Source organism: Rutidosis leptorrhynchoides, chromosome 1 (assembly GCF_046630445.1).
Source record: "Rutidosis leptorrhynchoides isolate AG116_Rl617_1_P2 chromosome 1, CSIRO_AGI_Rlap_v1, whole genome shotgun sequence".
In the NCBI taxonomy this organism is placed as follows: domain Eukaryota; kingdom Viridiplantae; phylum Streptophyta; class Magnoliopsida; order Asterales; family Asteraceae; genus Rutidosis; species Rutidosis leptorrhynchoides.
The window spans coordinates 671,750,038-671,757,967 of NC_092333.1; the positions used below are offsets into that span (position 1 = coordinate 671,750,038).

Genomic DNA, 7,930 nt, shown 5'->3' on the forward strand with positions numbered 1-7,930 from the left:
GTCTCAGGTTCAAATCTTGTAGTGCTCGTGGAAGGTTTGGTAACGGTCACGGATCAATACGGTTAGGACATTTATGTCATACAGTAGTAAATATATTCACCTTCTCCTTCTCGAGTAATCCGAACATGGATAACCTATTAACCTCATCACTTTTATGTAACCATCATTAACCTTTAGGGTTAAGGCTACTCAAGGGCCATATACTTTTCATTTTGTCCCGATGTAGTCCATATACCCAAAAAATACTATTATAGTCCATAAACTTTAAAAGAATGTATCGATATAGTCCATTGACCTGATAAATAAGGTTGATCGATTTTAAACCGTTGATCTTCAAAAAAGTATAATTTTTTTTGTCCCGATGTAGTCCATATACCCAAAAAAAGGTACTAATGTAGTTCACATACTTTCAAAAAGTGTATCGATGTAGGCCATAAACTTTCAAATTTGTATCGATGTAAACAAAAGGTGACCTGTTTAACCGGTAACAGGTTACTTTATGGACTACATCGATACACTTTTTAAAAATTTATGGACTATAATAGTATTTTTTTGGGTATATGGACTACATCAGGACAAAATGAAAAGTATATGTTCCTTGAGTAGCCTTAACCCTAACCTTTATCACTTCTATTTATATTGGTAGACGTAAAATTGCAAAAACTTTAATTCTAATTCCAATTCCAATCGGAATTCCACTTAACAATAAAGGATCTGGCTGTTATGTTTCCACATGTGGACATCGTGGTATCGACGTCGTGTCCTCGTAGGACAAAGAATTCAGTAGGATGAGAAATTGATAATCACTTCCTTTGTTCATATATGGAGTGTCACATTTTAATTAGTACAAAAATCATATGCATAAAATGAACCAAACAATTATTGTACTCGGTCGGTATTCAAGATAACCACGTGTAACATTATACTATATTTAGTACTCCACCAAACATGACTGAATACAAACAAATAAGTAATCAATTGTACTTCGCCTTCAATATTAGCCATGTGTAACATTACTATTTAGTACCAAACATGTGTGACTACAACCAAACAAATAATCATTGTATTCAGTTGTTTTGGTAAATTTATTAAGTTGTTTGGGATTGGTCGTTCTTTTTTTTTTTTTACACTATGAATCAAATGATGATGAAAACAAGTGTTGTTGCTAGGCTCAAGAGTTCAGGGTTATTACGAACTCAAGGTCTTATTGGTGGGAAATGGACTGATGCTTATGATGCGAAGACCGTTCAGGTATTCAACTCAATCTCACGTTGTGCTTACTGTAATATACATGGCCTAACTCGATTATTCATTGACCGTTTCCGACCTTTTTACTAGCCATGCATTCAAAGATATGTTTTTAGTGAAGTTTGAACGTGATCGTTTCCATTCTTGAAATGGTTTTGTATTGTATAATTATGATATGTGATGTAGTTTAGTTAATTTATTTATGTTAAAAGGTTGTTGGTTGTGGTAGGTTAACAATCCTGCTGATGGTGAAGTTATAGCTTCTGTTCCATGGATGGGTGAGAGTGAAACAAAAGATGCGATTTCTGCAGCCTGTGATGCTTTTTCCCGTAAGAATCCTTAATTCTATCTTGCCGTTATTTAGTCTGCATGGATGTTTGATGCTTTCCTAGCCTTATGTAGTATTTGAAGGTCCTTCTTGAAAGTGAATCGCAAAAAATTATGATTCTAAATTTGATTATTTTGACATTAATAATAAAAAAAATTAGAAAGAAGTTCACTTTTATCCAATCTTATAATCATGTGACTTGATTCTGCAATAATCCTATAAAATCCACATCCAAACACTCCCTTAAGACCAATCCCAACTATGACGTCCTACTCAACACTTTCTCAGCGCCACATCAGCTCTCTCTCCCCCTTCCTCACCACTTCCTCCCATAACACACTATTGTCAACCATGACATACTTCCTCATATTTTTGTTATTATTATTTATTATTATTAGGGCAAATTGCCCAGAAAGGTAACATAAGAGCATGAGGTGTGGAAGAGGTCACCTCGGCGTCAGTTTCGGAGACGGAGGTGACCGACGGTCGGCCGACACCCTGCCGCCGTCGGTTCACCATTTTCAAGCCCAAAGTCGCGGGCAAGACGTCGAATGCGAAGGTATAAGAGGGTCCCAAATTCAAATTTATATCCGTTGCTCTTTTTCTTCTTCTTTTTTTCTTCCTTTTCCTCCATTTCTTCTTCCATTTAGATGGTTTTTGGGTCTGGTTCGAGCTGAAACAGAAACAGGAAAAAAAAACGCGTGTATTTTATATAGAATCTCAGTGAGGCTAGGAGCTGTCGTGGCCAAGTACAGCGGCGATTTGAGATAATTGAATCTCAGTGAGGCTGGGATTGCCGGAAGAAGCCATGGATGCGGTTGTAAGAAATGGTTTATCTTTCTCCCTTCGTGCCGATTTTTTTAAAGAGAATGGAGGCATAAAAGGGTGTGTTTGGATACCGGGATAGTGTGATACTTATTGTAATTTTTATATTTTTTTATTAAAATAAAAATAAAATATTCCGTATTGGTTGCTTCTCGTATCTTCTATTTTTCATATCATTCATTTTATATAGAAAATATTCGTTGGGTTGTTTCTATTTAATTTGTTTTATATAAAAATTTTTTTTATATAGAAAATATTTATTTAATTAAAAAGGATAAAATAAATGATAAATAATAAATATTTTCTCTTTTCAAGACACTAAACTGACACTGAACTGACATTCTTCCCAATTCCCCTGTTTTTTCACCAATATCAGTTTACAATATCAGTCCAGTCAGCGTCCAGTCATCAGTAAGACACTGAACTAACACTGAACTGACGCGTCACCACACCCAGTACTCTAAAAGCCATATTTTCCTAATTAAGGGTATACAAATTTTTTCTTTGCCCACAAAGGAACTTGATTTCAATTTAGTGCGTAAAAGGGTGTGTGATTGCAAAATGGTTGCAATTGAAGTAATATATGACACGTGGCATTTTAATATAACTTGTATGTGTGACATGTATTATCCATGTCATTTTCTTTTTATTTGTTTATTTCCATATCATTTTCTCTAGTCCAACGAGTTCTTCATAATTAAAGATTGTAACTTGTACCATAAGCATATTAATTTGTACACTCAATATTTGATTCAAAATCCATTAATCTGGCTAAAATACACATACACACAAACATTTCAGCTGCAACGGATTAATTTGACATTTTAATCACCTCCCTTTCCTCTTCCTTTGTTTCATAATCCTTTCCCTTTGGTTTACAAAAAAAAAAAAAAATTCAGCTGCAATAGATTAATTTGACATCAAACCTTCAATACACACCAATCACCAAACCATATATTCTATTATTAAACAAATTTACAACTACAAAAACTTGAACAATTAAAGGTCTGTAGAAGATTGACTGAATAATAGTCATACATTCACGGTTGTACGGAAATTAACAAAAACACATTGATGAGTTTTTAATTTATGGTTGTGCGGCGAATCTGGAAAAGAGAAATATAGAGAGGTCACAGTCGGACTTTGTATTTCCGTTGGAGGTTCGTATTTCCGGTGGGTGTGAGATCGGAAGAAGAGAGGGTTGTTTCTTACCTCGTGAATCAAAAATGAGGGGTAGTTGCCCGAGCTCGAACAGGATCTGGTGAGATTGAAGAAGATCCAGTCGGGTGTGATTGCAAGAACCCATGAATTATAAAAATGAGGAAACTGTGATTAAGTAGGGTTTATGGCATTATTCTAGTATTTAGGTTTGTGTTTTCTTGATGAACATGAAAAGGAATAAAAGGAGAAAAAGAAGATGATGAACAAAAAATTACTGGATTTGCTAACGAGATGATAATAATAAAAAAGATAGGAAGATGATGATGAATCGAATAGGTGGAAATAAACAAATAAAATGAAAATGACATGGATTATACAAGTCATCTATAAAAATTATATAAAAACGTCACATATCATATATTACCTCAATTGCAATCATTTTATAATCACATACCCTTTTATGTACTAAATTAAAATCAAACTTCTTTGTGGGCAAAGAAAAAACTTATATACCATTTTTTGGGAACAAGTGGCTTTCATGTTATCTTTCTGGACAATTTGTCCTTATTATTATTATTATTATTATTATTATTATTATTTTCGTTATAATTATTTCTATTATTATTATTATTATTATTATTATTATTATTATTATTATTATTATTATTATTATTATTTGTCTATTTATATTATTATTGTGACTTGTGAGTGGACTTACCGACACTAGAATCTGTATACTATTGTGACCTATGGTACATGACAAAATATATAATATTATTTATTTATTATTTTAACTTCATGTTCTTTCCTATCCATTCCATCTTTCAAAACTTTTTTAAACAAAAACCCAGATTAAAAATATATATACACTTAAAATAATCATGGAGACCCCACCATTTATCAGTTTGCTTCGTCCTCATTTGTGCTTAAGGATGAAATTGAGCAGGGCGATGGGCTCGAGGGCGGCCATCGGCGCCCTCGGATGAAATCCAAGAAGACATACTCCATAACTTGCCACTGGGATTGATCGAAATAAGTGCAATATGCATTTTATGTCATGATGCCCATATCATAACAATAAGTTTTTTCAGTATCTTAATACTTTATTTGCAATGTAGCTTGGAGCAAACTTACAGCAGCTGATAGGGGTAGTCGCCTACGTAACTGGTATTAAATGCTAATATTGAAATTATATGTATATAATTAATATAATTAATATAATTAATATAATGCTTGATAAAATGTCTGATCATTTGGGTCAACATGAAATTGAAAAAGGTATAACTTACTGATTGCACATAAAGAAGAGCTTGGACAACTTATAACTTTGGAGCAAGGAAAACCTCTAAAGGAATCCATGTGGGAGGTATTTAGTTATTTACATCAAACATCTTGAAATCTGTTTAAAATGAAACTAGTGCACATTTTTTTAGATGTTCACTTTTTTTACACTTTTTTACAGGTCAAATATGGTGCTGGTTTCGTTGAGTTCTTCGCAGAGGAGGCAAAACGTACTTATGGAGATATAATACCAACACCATTGCCAGACCGTCGTCTGTTTGTCCTAAAACAGGTACTAAATTAGATATAAACTAAACTTTAGTGTTACAATTACAAATGTTTTCTAAAGTACGCCATGATCCACTTAATTTGCAGCCAGTTGGTGTCGTCGGTGCAATCACTCCGTGGAATTTTCCTTTAGCAATGATTACTAGAAAGGTTGAACATATATACATTTTACATTTATGAGTTAAATGTTTGCAATTTGTATCAAACTTTGCATATTGGATTGTTGGTGTTGTATCAGGTGGGCCCCGCTCTTGCTTGTGGTTGTACTGTCGTCATAAAGCCTTCGGAGCTCACACCATTCACCGCCTTAGCGGCTGCCGAGCTGGCACTTCAATCTGGAATCCCCCCAGTATGTCTTATACACTTGCACAGTTGCACCAATGATATGTATGAATATACGGTATAAATGGATTTATCGAATAACATATAAATGAATCTGTTCGCTAAAAATTACAGGGCGTTTTGAATGTGGTGGTGGGTGATGCTCCTAAAATTGGAAATTCTTTACTTGAGAGCACACAAGTAAGGAAGTTAACATTTACAGGTTCTACAGGTGTTGGAAAGAAATTAATGGCTGGTGCAGCTCAGACTGTTAAAAAGGTCTAATTGTATTTTCAAAATCTGTTTCAACTTTTATTTTATGTTTTGTATTTAACTATGTAATAAAATATAAATATATAATGTTGATTGTTTTAGGTATCTCTAGAACTTGGTGGTAATGCACCTTGCATAATCTTTGATGATGCTGATCTAGGAGCTGCAGTGAAAGGGAGTGTAAGTAATATATTATAATATAAGTATATATATTGTTACCTATTGATAGCTAATTGATTTTGTGATTTCAGGTGGAAACAAAATTCAGTAATAATGGACAAGAATGTGTGTGCACAAATAGACTACTTGTGCAAGAAGGTAGCATGAGTGCTGTTTATTTTCTAATATGTTTTTTTTGTTTAAAGATCTTCGGACCATGTCTCTAGAGAAGATGTGACATAAAATTCTGTATGCTGAATAGTGAAGACTGTTTGTTTTTATGTCTAAAAATAACTTTTAAAATTGTACAAAATAAGACATTATTTTATCTTATGTCTTCAGAAAAACAAACACTCTTCAGTAAAAACGTTCGCAGACGCAGTGATATAAGACATAATAAGATCTGCAAACTTAAAAGCAAACACCACCTTAATTTACTTGGCTATTGTCGCATAACGACACAACTATTATCTTTTTGTAGGCATATATGAGAAGTTCCTAAATGCCTTCTTAAATGCTGTCCAGAACCTAAAAGTTGGCAATGGTTTCAGTGAAGGTGTGACCCAGGTAATCATATGAACGGTCAAATTTTCAATTTATACTTTGATAATAGATCCGCTACGTTATTAGAGTCAATAGGTGTTAGCAAGCCAGGTGTAAGGCCATATTCTAAGAATTGTAATTAAGGCTAAATATTATTTTGCAGGGACCACTGATTAATGAAGCCGCTGTACAAAAGGTTAAACTTTTTCCTAGTTATTTAAAATTTCATCTAAACAATGTTCCTATCTTACTCTCATGTCTCCCAAATTTTCAAATCAGTTGAAATCTATTTATGTAATATGCAGGTTGATTCGTTTGTGCAGGATGCTGTCTCAAAGGTTTGATTACTACACAAACCGATACTTACGTTACTAGTAACTTTTGCACTAGTTTTATAACTAACTGTAACAAGATTGTTTGATACAGGGAGCAAAACTTCTTGTTGGTGGAAAAAGACATAGTCTAGGCATGACATTTTATGAGCCCACAGTTTTAAGCGATATTAACAATGAGATGCTTATAACAAGGTAAAATGTACTTCTACTAGTAAACGTACCTAAACTATTACGAGTATTTGGTAAGTAATTAGGCAGAGGTTTTAATTTAGTTATTATAAAGAATCTTTTAGCTTTAAGTAACTTCTAATTTGGATATCAGTTTGACTAGATCTCTGAATCGTTATTTATACAGGCAGGAAGTATTTGGACCCGTTGCACCTATTATAAAGTTTAAAACAGAAGAAGAAGCTATATAGATTGCTAATGACACTAATTCGGGCTATTATTTACACTAATCCCACGTCCCTAGTTATGTTCTTTTTTTTTTTCTAAGACTCGTACTTTATAAATGTGCAGGATTAATTGCTTATATATTTACAAACAGTATTCGCTGCTCGTGGCATGTGTCTGAAGCTCTTGAATATGGTATGGTAGGAGTCAATGAGGGAACTATTCATACAACAGTACGTATTAACGTATACACATTTGATGGGTGAAAAAATAAAATGTTGCTACATAATTTCATTTGCTTATTTATGATACATACAGGTGGCTCCATTTGGAGGTTATAAGCAATCGGGTTTAGGAAGAGAAGGTTCTAAATATGGATCCGATGATTATCAAGAAGTAACTACTAATAAATTTCGATTGTTGGTTCATATTAATTTATTTAACACGAAATGTATAGTAACTGTTGGTTATTAATGTTTTGCAGATAAAGTATGTATGGGAAACATGGGATGATTTTGAACATGAAGATATTTGATATTCAGTCATGATTTGATTATTGAAAATCAAGTTATGTAAACTTAAATACAACAATTGTTAGTATTTGTTTAAGATGATTCTGTTTAATATTTTAGTTGTATACTATCCTGTTACTTGCTAGTTGCCATGTTTCCAATTTACATGTCTTGCATCCAGTTTATAAATAAAGGGTTTAATCTCATCATGAATAACACAAATATGTAATCCCGACTCTGTTTACAGAGTTCAATACTGTATA

At 33.2% G+C, this 7,930-nt stretch overlaps 1 pseudogene; it reads left to right on the forward strand.

The window, feature by feature from the left end:
• The first annotated feature begins 1,131 nt into the window (after window positions 1–1,131).
• On the forward strand, window positions 1,132–7,690 carry LOC139851199 (succinate-semialdehyde dehydrogenase, mitochondrial-like; annotated as a pseudogene).
• Window positions 7,691–7,930: the final 240 nt, after the last annotated feature.